The 14,178-nt window shown below is 45.6% G+C and overlaps 1 protein-coding gene and 1 pseudogene across 1 annotated transcript in view; one reads left to right on the forward strand and one right to left on the reverse strand.

The window, feature by feature from the left end:
- The window catches only part of LOC128409384 (zinc finger protein 470-like), a 420,794-nt gene that overhangs the window by 206,638 nt on the left and 199,978 nt on the right, over window positions 1–14,178 (reverse strand). The window lies entirely within an intron of this gene.
- The window catches only part of LOC128409498 (zinc finger protein 420-like), a 46,062-nt pseudogene continuing 32,069 nt past the window's right edge, over window positions 186–14,178 (forward strand).

A 14,178-nucleotide genomic window follows, 5' to 3' on the forward strand; every position in this document is an offset into this window, starting at 1 on the left:
TGGCTCCCGGGAACATAACGGTGCGCAAAGGCGAAAACAACAACCCTGTGGAGGAGGCAGCCTGTCTTGAAGAGGGAGGGTTGCAATGCAATGCAATGCAAAGCCCCACCTTCCCCGAAACCTCTCCAATCCCCACGACGACTCCTGGTGGCCTTTAAAAAAAAATATATGCAGAAAGACAGAGAGAGACTGGCTAGTTTTGCATTCCTAGAGAGGCCCCTGTCTGCGGGTCGGGGAGCCACTTCCTCCTCCAATTTTGGGACGGTGGAGGGAGGAGGTTTTTGCTGAGAGGTAAGGAGACGTGATGGGGGGGGGGTCCATGCATGGGTGGGTGCACGCACGCAATTGCATGCATGCAGTTGGGGCGGGGGCGAGCCACGGCTGCACAGGACGCAATAGGGTTTCCAGGATTCCCTTCCTGCTAAAAGTTTGGGGAGGGGGCAAGACTCTGAGCAAAGGCCCAGCTATGTGCAGGGCAGGGGGAGAGCCGCTGCCAGTCCGGGGGGGGGGGAGGCGGGAGGAATGTCCTGGTCAGTAGCTAGCAGTCTGCCCCCCCATGCAACTGATATTTAAATATTTTTTATTTTATGGTTCTGGGGTTTTAAATGCAGAAAGGTTCAGCTGGTCCACAGAAGCCCCTGAAAGGCTCTTGATGCTCTCAGAGAACGGGGGGGGGGGGATGTGGAGAGGGCAGGAGGATCCCACCACCATCCAAACTCCACTTCCCAGGTGTTGGTTTCCTAGAGGGCAATGACAGGCCTAGACAGCATCTTGAGAAGTAGAGACGTCACCTTGCCAACAAAGGTCCGTATAGTTAAAGCCATGGTTTTCCCAGTAGTGATGTATGGAAGTGAGAGCTGGACCATAAAGAAGGCTGATCGCCGAAGAATTGATGCTTTTGAATTATGGTGCTGGAGGAGACTCTTGAGAGTCCCATGGACTGCAAGAAGATCAAACGCATCCATTCTTAAGGAAATCAGCCCTGAGTGCTCACTGGAAGGACAGATCCTGAAGCTGAGGCTCCAATACTTTGGTCACCTCATGAGAAGAGAAGACTCCCTGGAAAAGACCCTGATGTTGGGAAAGATGGAGGGCACAAGGAGAAGGGGGCAACAGAGGACGAGATGGTTGGATAGTGTTTTCGAGGTTACCAGCATGAGTTTGACCAAACTGCGGGAAGTAGTGGAGGACAGAGGTGCCTGGTGTGCTCTGGTCCATGGGGAGAGTCGGACATGACTAAACGACTAAACAACAACAACAAAATCATTCTGTGGTTCCTCTGGGAATTTACAGAGTTCCTGGACCCTGTGTGCGTTTTGACATGGTCTGGTCTGGTCTGATTTCAGGGACCTGGCTTTAAAACTGTTCTCAATATTGTGCTTTAATGTTGGAACCTGCCCCGGGACCTTAGAATGAAGAGATGATAATGATGATGATGATGATAATAATAATTTATTCATACCCCGCCCAACTGGCTGGGTTTATTTTATTTTTAAAATATACGTATACACTGAAGAAAACACATCTGGTGAGAAGAGGAAAGGTACCCCTGACCATTAGGTCCAGTTGCAGACAACTCTGGGTTTGCGGCGCTCATCTAGCTCTATAGGCCGAAGGAGCCAGCATTTGTCCGCAGGCAGCTTCTTTTTTTTATATATAATATTTTTTATTAAACAATTTTTATATTAACACAAACAACACATACAAAAACAAACCACAAACAATAACAGAACAAAAAACAAATACCATTTCATATCCTAATTTCTTAAACCTTACTTCCTCGACTTCCTCTTGCTTCCCGTTTCTGTATTCCAAGTTCTTACAATTATTCAGCGAATCTTCCCTTATTTTACTATAGATTTATGTTAATCATCCTTATTCTCTATGTCTTAACCAATACTAATAGTAACCATTTATTTTAATCCAACATCATTTTAACTGTCATTAATTTTGTAATATTTCTTTAAATAGTCCTTGAACTTTTTCCATTCTTCTTCCGCCGCTTCTCTTCCCTGGTTTCGGATTCTGCTCGTCATTTCTGCCAAACCCATATAGTCCATCACCTTCATCTGCCATTCTTCCAGTGTGGGTAGATCCTGTGTCTTCCAGTACTTTGCAATAAGTATTCTAGCTGCTGTTGTAGCATACATAAAGAAAGTTGTATCTGTCTTTAACACCCCCTGGCCGACAATACCCAAGAGAAAGGCCTCTGGTTTCTTGGGGAAAGTATATTTAAATACCTTTTTCAGTTCATTGTAAATCATTTCCCAGAATGCCTTAATCTTCGGGCACGTCCACCAGAGGTGAAAAAATGTACCTTCCTTTTCTTTACATTTCCAACATTTATTGTCAGGCACATGGTAGATCTTTGCAAGCTTGACTGGGGTTATGTACCACCTATAAATCATTTTCATTATATTTTCTCTTAAGGCATTACACGCCGTAAACTTCAACCCGGTGGTCCACAACTTTTCCCAATCAGCAAACATGATGTTATGACCAATGTCCTGAGCCCATTTAATCATACTTGATTTTACCATTTCATCTTGTGTATTCCATTTCAGCAGCAGATCATACATTTTTGACAAATTCTTAGTACTGGATTCTAACAGTTCAGTCTCTAATTTTGATTTTTCCACCTGGAAGCCTATTTTACTGTCTAATTTAAACACTTCGTTTATTTGATGGTAATGTAACCAATCTCTCACCTTCCCTTTTAGTTTTTCAAAACTCTGCAATCTCAATTTGTCCCCTTCCTTTTCCAAGATTTCCCAATATCTTGGCCATTTCGACTCCATATTTAGCTTTTTAACAGCCTTAGCTTCCATTGGTGATAGCCATCTTGGAGTCTTATTTTCCAGCAAGTCCTTATATCTAACCCAGACATTTAATAGTGCTTTTCTGACAATATGATTTTTGAAACTTTTATGCGCTTTAACCTTGTCATACCACAAATATGCATGCCACCCAAAAATATTATTAAATCCTTCCAAATCCAAAATGTCTGTATTTTCAAGAAGCAGCCATTCTTTTAGCCAGCAGAAAGCTGCCGCTTCATAGTACAATTTAAAGTCTGGCAGGGCAAACCCCCCTCTTTCCTTTGAGTCCGTTAATATCTTGAATTTTATTCTGGGCTTCTTGCCCTGCCAGACAAATTTAGATATATCTTTCTGCCACTTCTTGAAACAATCCATTTTGTCCATAATTTGTAATGCTTGAAACAAAAACAACATTCTTGGCAATACATTCATTTTTATAACTGCAATTCGACCTAACAAGGAAAGCTTCAGATTTGACCAAATCTCCAGATCTTTTTTCACTTCTGTCCAAGTTTTTTCATAATTATCTTTAAATAAATTCACATTTTTAGCTGTCATGTTCACACCCAGTGTCCGCAGGCAGCTTCTGGGTCATGTGGCCAGCATAACTAAGCCGCTTCTGGCGAACCAGAGCAGTGCATGGAAATGCCGTTTACCTTCCCACCTTCCTATTTATCTACTTGCACTTTGACGTGCTTTCGAACTGCTAGGTTGGCAGGAGCAGGGACCAAGCAATGGGAGCTCTGTTAGAATTCCTGCTCCGTGATTGCAGTCATGGGATTGTTGTCTTTCACATGACTGTGTATGTTTTGACTCCACAAAGTGGAAAGTGATGGAGACCATTTCGAACTGCTAGGTTGGCAGGAGCAAGGACTGAGCAACGGGAGCTCACCCCATTGTGGGCATTCAAACCACTGACCTTCTGATCGGCAAGCCCTAGGCTCAGTAGTTTACACCACTGCGCCACCTGCGTCCCTGTGGTGAGAAGAGAGCAATAGGTAAATGCTTCTAGGGGAAGAGAACGGTGCAAAATCACCTGGCCTGTGGCCTTTCCTGATTCTTTGGGGGGTTTGCTTTCTTTCCTGTAGGAGAAGCTCAGATTGGCAGCAGAAAATGCCCTTGTGGGACTGAGACATTGCCTCTTCCTTCAGTTCCACAATGGAAGTGCCCAGCCGGGCAGGGGAGCAAGCAGAAAAAGACCCTCACCCCATGCAGTCTGGATGCAGTGGGAGATGCTGGGAAGGGACTGTGCAGAAGATCCCGGATGAGGCGGATACCAGCTCAGACCTTTGGCGCCAGCGGTTCAGGGAATTCTGCTACCAGGAGGCCGAGGGGCCCCGAGAGGTTTGCAGCCTACTCCATGACCTTTGCCGCCAGTGGCTGAAGCCAGAAAGGCTCACCAAGGCCCAGATACTGGACCTGGTGATCCTGGAGCAGTTCCTGGCTGTCCTCCCCCCGGAGATGGAGAGCTGGGTCAGGGAGTGCGGAGCGGAGACCAGCTCCCAGGCGGTGGCCCTGGCAGAAGGTTTCCTCCTGAGCCAGGAGGAGGGGAAGAAGCAGGAAGAGGAGAAACAGGTGAGAGTATTTTCATCCAAGTAGTTTGGAGAGTTGGAAAATGCATGCAAGAAGATTATATTCCGACATGCCCAGCTGAACGATGGAGGTGGAGACGCTCCTTCATAGTTTAGCTTCATACTGCGTGACAAAGTCCTTCGTTTCATCTGTCCTGAATCTTCCAACGTTCAGCTTCCTGGGGTGTCCACGACTTCTAGCGTTAAGAGAGAGGGAGAAATAAACGGTCCCTTCCCATTTTAAAGCCCTATATGACCTAGGACCCTCGTACCTATGGGACCGCCTCTCCTAGTATGTCCCACGGAGGACCTTACGGTCTTCAAACAAAAACATCTTGGAGGTCCCAGGCCACAGGGAGGTTAGGCTGGCCTCAACCAGAGCCAGGGCTTTTTCAGCCGTGGCTCCGATCTGGTGGAACGCTCTGTCACAAGAGACTAGGGCCCTGCGGGACTTGACATCTTTCCGCAGGGCCTGCAAGACAGAGCTGTTCCACCAGGCCTTTGGCCAAGGCACAGCCTGACCCCCTCCTTTGGTAATCCTCACAGAACTCTCGCCCAATGGTTGCCATTAATTTGACTCTGAATTGATTTTAGAATGTATTTCAATTAAATGATTGTGATTTTATGTAAACTGTGTTATTTTTACTGTTGTTAGCCACTCTGAGCCTGGCTTCAGCTGGGGATGGTGGGATATAAATAAATTATTATTATTATTATTATTATTATTATTATTATTATTATTATTAATGCCATTGCATGATTTTAGAAACATATACCATGTTGCCCCTTACTTGCCTTGTTGCTAAACTAAAAAGCTCCAGAATCTGCAGCCTTCCCCGTGGGGGGGGGGGGTTTCCCCCATCACCTTGATCCTTTTCTGAACCTCTTCCAACTCGACAGTATCCTTTCCTAGGCGAGGCGACCAGAACTATCCACAGAATTCCGAATGCAATCATGCCATAGAGCTGTATGACGGCATTGTGATACTGGCTTTTTTCGGTTCCTTTCTTGACGACCCCCCCCCACATGGATTGTTCCTCTTAACCTGTTCCCTCCATGGGATCCCTGCTGCTTTTTCAGGTGCAAGGCCCACTCCTGGGGGTCGCCGCTGGTTCCTCCGAGTTGGAGAACGACCCACACAATCCCTCTCAGAAGCTGTTCTCTGTTGGCGTCGCCCAGGAGATTCGAAGTCGGGGCGTTGTGCTGGGTAAGAGAGGATTCCTTTCTTCCTAAGTTGTTGGAATTGTGTGAAGTTGTGGTTCCTGCATTGCAAGGGGGTTGGACTAGATGACTGGGGCCCTTCCAGCTCTATAATTCTACGATTCTACATGTTCCCAGGAGAAATTCCTACACGAACAGCTCCAAGACCACCGGGTCTCTCCTTCTGTGGGCGCCCGGAACATAATGAGCTGTTTATTTATTTTATCTTTTTTTTTTCCAATTTACCTATCTTTTTTTAAAACAAAACAACTTTATTCCAAAACCAAAAAAGAATTACAAAATTCAAATTCAAAATCCATATTCGTTTTGTAAGGTAAGCCTATTATATAGCTGACTAAATTAAAATATACCTAATTGCTATAGAGTTCCCTTTGCTGTATATAAATACAAAGCAATTAGAAATATTATATTAGAATTTTTTATAAATTCCCCTATACCCTCCCACTCCCCTTCACCCATGTGTGATCTCAATATTTTTTACTTCTTTCATCTTGTTGTGTTGTTGTAATTTAATAGTTATTCAATTGATTCTTTTATTATTATCCTTGCTTACCCCTGCACATTTTACACACTATCTATTATGTTTTTTTTTTGTTTTTAATATTTTGTTGGGAGCCTCCCAGAGTGGCTGGGGAAACCCATCCAGTTGGGCAGGACATAAATAATAAATAATAATTTTATATTTATATTATTTATATTACAGTGGACGTTCGGGTTGCGAACGTGATGCGTGCGGGATGCAGATTCGCAACCTGCAGCATTCGCAACCCGCATCTGAACATGCACGGGTTGTGATTCGGCACTTCGGCGCATGCGCAAGGCGCAGTTTAGAGCTTCTGCAAACGCGCAACCGCCAAAACCCAGAAGTAACCCACTTCTGGGTTTCGGCAGTCTGTAAGCCGAAAAAATGCAACCTGAAGCAGCTGTAACCCAAAGTATGACTTTATATTGTATCCAGCCTTATGCAGAGTTCATTAACGCACAATTTTTAAAAATTATTAAATTTGTATACTACCTTTCACCTGTAGATCTCAGGGTGCTTCACAACAATTTCAATGTTTCTTCCCACCACCATCTCACAGAGAACGAGACGACGTCACTGATGCTCTTGAAAACATGTCTTTACGGCGGGTCGGAAATGGCTGCTGGACCTACTGCTCAGGTAGGGAGAGGACCACACGAGGAGAACAAGTCCTAGACAGCGGCTAACCAGGTGCCCCGAAGAAGCAACAGCAGCATGCGTATTGCATGTGTGACGATTGCTGCGTCGGGAGGAAGCTGCCCGGGCCTTCTCCCGATGAGACATTTGCCTGCCAGGCTGCACTGGTCTATGTGGCCGCTGCATTGCCCAGGGCAACATTCCACCAGGCTGTGCTGGGTCAGGAGACTGCCCATGGCCCCGTATGACTTGCCGCCAGGTCTCCTCGACCCCCTCAAGATTGGAGGGGCTGAGCTCCATATCTCCATGGTGCTGTAAATGGAGGGGGCTGTTGAGACTACTTTCCCCTCTCCAGGCGTATTGCTTCCCCTCACAGGCTCTTAGGCTTATCGAATCCCGCCGCTGTCTCCGCTTTACTGTGGCGATCACACAGGGTCCCCGGACATTTCACCATCTATTGATCCCTGTGCCACCACTATATTTCTCGCTGCCACCACCCAGGCCCTACCTGGTACAAAAATGAGTCCAGTCAGGGTTAAATTGGAACATAAACTTCTGTTTATTCATTGTGGTTTAACAAGCGTGTGGCTTCATAAACGGTATCAGTCAATTACAATCATAGGGTGCCTATCCAGTCCTAGAACTTCCGCTACCTGCTCTCACTCACTAAACCACCTCTCAGATATTTACTTGTCTTCCTAGCCCCTAACTGTTCCTGACTCAGCTTATTTCGCTATGCTAACTCAACCTACCCCCAGACTCTATCCCAATTCACTCCCACTCCAGCCAATCACCCAACTCCCAACGAACTCCTCTTTTGCCCCTCCCAGAGCTGGTTTTATAGTCCCTCTGACTCCACCCCCCCAGGTTGATTGGGTAACTTGTTTAACTATTTCACCTCCAGCACTCTTATATGTTAACGTCACATACCTCCCCCCTTAAGAAGTTTCGATTCAGGAGAGTTAACTTCTTAGAGTTACACGCCTGATCAAACAGTTTTGCTTGTTTATGTATGTACATATATAGGAAAAACAAAACAAAACACAAAACTCTTTGATCAGGAGTCTCGCCAGACTGTCTCTCCAGAATGGTATATGCTCTAGTTATCTCCCAACGAACGTGTTTGCATTAGGGGATGTCCTGAAGTAGAGGACCTTATGCAGACACAAATAAGTATGTGACCTGGCGTGTAGCACTTTTGCAACTGCCACTAGGAAAATTAGAGAAAATTATATAGCCAACTGTAAAGGAGATGAATTTATTTGACCCTATCTACATCAAGCTATATTCTATCTTTATCACCAAACTCCGAATATAATTGCACGTTGTATTAATTAACATTCTTTTTTAATATATTAGTGGCCATGTGATAATTTTAGCTTATAAAATTTATTGTTTAATGTCTTAACTTGTATATTAAGGTACTTTTATAGCTCTGTTTAGAGTAGGTAATGTCTTGATAATATAATGTTTTAAAGTTTTTTGTATCAATCCAGTATATTTTCTTTTTTAACTGTTAAATGATTCTGTGTACATTGCGGCAGCCTTTGGCTATGTGCAATAAAACTGACTGACAGACTGACTAGTTATCTCCCACTTGGACTACTGTAATGCACTCTACGTGGGGCTACCTTTGAAGGTGACTCGGAAACTGCAGCTAATCCAGAACGCGGCAGCTGGACTAGGGACTGGGGGCGGCCGCCGAGACCATATAACACCGGTCCTGAAAGACCTACATTGGCTCCCAGTATGTTTCTGAGCACAATTCAAAGTGTTGGTGCTGGCTTGAAAGCCCTAAACAGCCTCGGTCCAGTATACCTGATGAAGGTGTCTCCACCTCCATCGTTTAGTCCCTTCTGGTGGGCCCCTGTGAGAACAGAATGCTAGAGGCTTAGATTGCCCTCAAACAATAACAAACCTCGAGTTGGCCAAAGTTAATAAAGCTTTTGGCCCATCGTCAGACCGAGGCTGTGAGCTCTTGCTCATTTTATCAGCTGAAGTTCTGGGTTCTGCTGGGAAGAGCTCGCTTGCTCCATTGCAAACATCTTCTCGGGGGGTTCTTGTGAGTCGAGGACCTGAACACACTTCCTGGTCTTCTCTGGTTTTTACAGCAGATGTTTCCTCTTCCTCCTTTCAGGATCCAGCCGTGGTGACCTTCGAGGAAGTGGCTGTCTATTTCACCAACGAGGAGTGGGCGCTGCTAGGGGCCGGACAGAAAGCCCTCCACAGGGAAGTCATGCTGGAGAACTCCAGGAGCGTGGCCTCTCTTGGTAGGACTCCCCTCTCTGCTCTTGAGTCGAGACAGTTAGGTTCAGAAAAAGGGTGACCAAGTGGGTCAGTGGGGTGGAGCGGACTCTCCTTCCTTGGCGGTTTCTAAGCAGAGGTTGGATGATCATCTGTCATGGATGCTTGAGCTGAGTTTCCTGCATTGCACGGGGTTGGACTAGATGACCCTCAGAGATCCCTTCCAACTCTTAAGATCCTATGATTCTGTATGTAAAGGTGGCAACATTGGGGATTTTTTAATTTAGAGAAAAGGCGACCAAGAAGAAACATGATAGAAGTTTACAAGATTATACATGCCATGGGGAAAGTATAATCATAATCATAATTTTATTATTTATACCCCACCCATCTGGCTAGGTTTCCCCAGCCACTCTGGGCTGCTTCCAGCACATAGTGAAATACTTTATTGTCACTTGTACAACTTGTATACAGTGAGATTACACGAGCACCCCCCACTCAGCTCTCTCAGTCTTAATTCCCCTCGTTTACTGACGCACACCCACCAAAACCGAAAGTCAGTTGCCCTGTTGTTATCTTTTCATTCAGCAGCCTAACAGCCCACGGACAGAAGCTGTTCTTTACCCTGTTGGTGCGACTAATCATGCTTCTATATGTTTTGCCTGAGGGCAGGAGATCAAGAAAGTGCCGGCCAGGGTGTGAATCAGCCCTGAGAATTTTCCTCACTCTCCTGAGGCAACGTTCTTCCGCTATTTCATCCAGCGGATTCACGGGACAGCCCATAATATCTTGTGCTGTATTCACCACCCTCTGTAGGCACTTCCTATCAGTTGATGTCAAACCAGCGTACCACACCGTGTTGCAGTATGAAAGGACACTTTCTATTGTTGACCAGTAGAAGGAGATCATCAAAATATATAAAAACATAATAAAACATTTAAAGCTTCCCTAAACAGGGCTGCCTTCAGATGTCTTCTAAAAGTCAGATCCTTGTTTAGTTCCTTGACATCTGGTGGGAGGGCGTTCCACAGGGCAGGCACCACCACTCAAAAGGCCCTCTGCCTGGTTCCCTGTAACCTCACATCTCGCAGGGAGGAAACCACCAGAAGGCCCTCGGAGCTGGACCTCAGTGTCCAGGCTGAACGATGTGGGTGGAGAAGCTCCTTCAGGTATACTAGGCCAATAGAGGAAAGCTTTTCTCCCTCTTTCCTGACACCAGAACATGTGGGCATGCAGTGAAGCTGAATGCCAGGAGATTCAATTTAGATGTGTGCCTCCTCACACATCTATGGAACCAGGAGAATGATCAGATCCTGCTCTCTGGTTTCCTACAGGCATTTGGCTGGTCCCTGTGAGAACAGGATCCTGGATTAGATGGTCCATAGGTCTGATCCAGCTGCACTCATCTTACGTTTGAGTAAAAATGTAAAATTCTGGGAAGATGGCTAAGCTATAACTTGGCCTTCACCAGCCAGCCTGGTGCCCTCCAGATTTTGTTGGACTACAACTCCCATCAGCTCCAACCTGCAATAGCACTGAACTGGGTGGGCATTGATTAAAGGCGGCTTTCCCCACTGTTAACCAGATTTCTATCTCTATTCCAGCAGGTGATAGGTGGGACAATCAGAAAGATGATGGACCATGCATGGTGCCATCATTGGAGAGGAACAAGTTTCAAGAGATGGAAGAGAACGTCGGGAATCAAGAGGAACCAACAAAGCAGGAGGGAAACCCAACAGAGATGGGGAAGAAGACACACTGGCTGGAGGGCGACTTCTGTGAAATGCTAGTTCAACCAAAAGGAAAGGAAAGGAACGTCTGCCTAGTGTGTGGGAAAATCTTCAGCCAGAAATCGGACCTTAATGCTCACAGGAGAATCCACATGGGAGAGAAACCCTACAAATGTCTGGAGTGCGGAAAGAGCTTTAACAGGAGCTCAAACCTTACTTCCCATCAGAGAATCCACACGGGAGAGAAACCCTATAAATGCCTGGACTGCGGGAAGAGTTTCAGGGAGAGCGCAAACTTTACTTCCCATCAGAGAATCCACACAGGGGAAAGGCCGTATCAGTGTTTGGAGTGTGGGAAGAGTTTTAACAGGAGCACGAACCTCACTTCCCACCTGAGAAAACACACTGGGGAGAAACCATATAAGTGCTCAATATGCAGTCGGAGCTTTTGCGATAAATCCGTCTTCAATCTCCATCAGTTGATTCACTCAAGGGATAAGCCACACAAATGTTTGGCATGTGGCAAGAGCTTCATTCGACGGTCACAACTTACTTCCCACGAAGGAATCCACACGGGGGAGAAACCGTATAAATGCTCCGTGTGCGGGAAGTGTTTCCATCGAAGTTCCAATCTTACTTCACATCAGAGAATCCACGCCGGGGAGAGACCCTATAACTGTTCCGAATGCAGCAAGAGATTTTACGACAAATCGCACCTCCTTGTACACCAAAGAATGCACACCGGGGAGAAACCCTACAGCTGCCCGGAGTGCGGGAAAGACTTCAGGCATCATACGAACCTTGCTTCTCATCAGAGAACCCATACGGGACAGAAACCCTATGGCTGCTTGGAGTGCAGCAAGAGCTTTTACGATAAGCACCACCTTCTCATACACCAGAGAACCCACACTGGCGAGAAGCCATATCAGTGCTTGGAGTGCAGAAAGAGCTTCAGCCAAAGCTCAAGCCTGAGTTCCCATCAAAGAGTTCACACGGAGGAGAAGCCATATCGGTGCGCAGAGTGTGGGAAAAACTTCAGCCAGAGAAAGAATCTCACCAGGCACCAGAAGATCCATTCAGGAGAAAAACCGCATCAGTGCATGGAGTGCGAAAAGAGATTTTTTGATAAGTGTACACTGAAGAGACACCAGCAAATTCACAGAGGGGAAGACTTGACCATCACGTCTTGGAGCGTTGATGTGGATTCTGGCGCCGCGCCAGTTTTGCACCCCCTCGGGAATTTGCACAAGAATACGATTTGTTAGATTTAGTGAGAAATCATCCCTCGTTAGAGAATTCACTCTGTAGCAGGGCTGCATTATCCCATAAGCAGACTGAGCATGTGCTCAGGGCACCAGTGTAGCATTAAAAAAAACCCACAAGAATTTGACATTTTGATATTTCAAAAACAAAACAAAACATTGAACCGAGTCATGAGAAAACCAGAACCTTGTTAGACTTCCTTGCACTCCACACTCTCCCTCCCGACTTTTCTATTTTTATTACTCATCCCTACCATTGCAGGGGGTTGGACTAGATGACCTTTGGATCCCTTCCAACTCTACCTATGATTCTGAACGTAAATTGAAATAATGCAGGGAAATCAAATCCTGTCATGTGCTGCGATGAACCTTATGTTTTATTTATTTTAAACTTCTAGGATTGTTTTTATTTTGAATTACGGGTGCTGGTAGCAATATAATCTTTCCCCCCCTTTTTCAAATATTGTTTATTAAGCAATTTTAACAAATTACATTACAACATAATCTTTTCAGTGCTCAGCAGCTCTAAAGCCCTACTGTGGAAATATACTTCCTTCTTTCCTTCCTCAGTAAAAAGTTTGGGTGGCAGGAAGCCCTTCTGTCAGTATCAATTTAGAAATAAGTTGATGCTGATGGGCCTTGATGGAGATCAGCCTCCTTTCACAAGTGAGAGTGTGGCTGATATTTATTTACTTTGGATGTGTAATAATATCTCCTAGGCATTAATGTATGTTCTGTGTCTTGCTAAGTCCTGACCACTTGTGAAAGGTCACTGGTCAACTTACTTGTTCCCTTGTGCCTTAATTCTCTGCTTAGTTTCTATTTTACTTATCAAAACACAACAAATTTGGTGAAAATTACAGCTTTCTCTTCTCCCTCCCCAGGCAATGTGCCATTAAACATGTTTAGCTTATAGCAGGTCTTGTATTCCCTGCCGTTACTCAGGTGGGTTGTGGATCCGAGGAACTGCAGAATTTTCCGGACAGAAATAGCGCATGGTTCCCATTCCTTTTTGGCTAAGGAGTCTGAGAAGGTCACTAGAAATACAGTGGTACCTCAGGTTAAGTACTTAATTCGTTCTGGAGGTCCGTTCTTAACCTGAATCTGTTCTTAACCTGAAGCACCACTATAGCTAATGGAACCTCCCGCTGCTGCACGATGTAACCTGAAGCGTATGTAACCCGTGGTACCACTGTACTGTTGCAAGCATATAAGGAATATCTGTTACCCGTTCAAAATATGCTCAAGGTGCAGAAGTGGAGAAAAAGAAAGTAAAATTTATTGCTGAGCAATAAAGACCCAGTGGAATGATTTCCAGAGACCCCAGGGCTTTGGGTTTATATACCTGATTACAAACAGCATTAAGCGTTACATATTCATATACTGCAGCAAAATCAAACCAATGAGCAGGGACAAAAGCCCTTCCTATGCCCATCTAAAGAATACTTCTGCTTTTCCCATATATGTGCATAAGAAATCACCAAAGGCCTTTACCCTAATTTTCAGCAATAAAGAGGAAAAGAAAGCTCTTTGGCAGTTGAAGCCCGAGCACGCCCCCCCCCCCCCAGTCTGGGGAATGTTCCCTATAGAAAGAATGCCAACACAGCAAATTTATTGTTTCCTGCAAGCACAATAACAGGGCAGAGAGACTCTGGACCCCTGAAATTTGAGGCACTTCTAGCCTTAATGATTTAAGCAACCTTAGGATACATGGTGTGATGGGATGATGAGCTGCTTGTGCGTGAAGTTCCTAGTCCCTCAGAGTTTGGCTAAGTCCACAAACCTCTGTCTGTGACGGAGCTCCTTAAGCATGGCTCCGTCAGTCGCTTGTAGAATCAGACAGTGGGCGTTTACGGAACTTCTTCCAGCATAAAAGTTCCTTAACGGAAACGCGTCTTCTGGACTCTCGGCGTGACAGTTTCCGGCGAGGAGTGGGTGTCCCTATGGGAGGTCCTGAAACCTCCCCACTGTTTTCGCTGGAAGTGTCTCTGAGCCCTCCCTCCGACTCACTTTCCCTTGGAGCTCCTCCTCTCCCCCTGCTGGTTCCCTCCTCAGCTGATAAGTCTCTCTCAGCCTCTGTGAGCCCTTTCACCTCCTGTTTCTCCGATGGCAGTTCCCTGACACATGACTATATAGAAAACATAAAGGTAAAACTCTTCCAGGTGGCCTTGC

The sequence above is a fragment of the Podarcis raffonei genome, chromosome 2 (assembly GCF_027172205.1).
Source record: "Podarcis raffonei isolate rPodRaf1 chromosome 2, rPodRaf1.pri, whole genome shotgun sequence".
Lineage (NCBI taxonomy): Eukaryota > Metazoa > Chordata > Lepidosauria > Squamata > Lacertidae > Podarcis > Podarcis raffonei.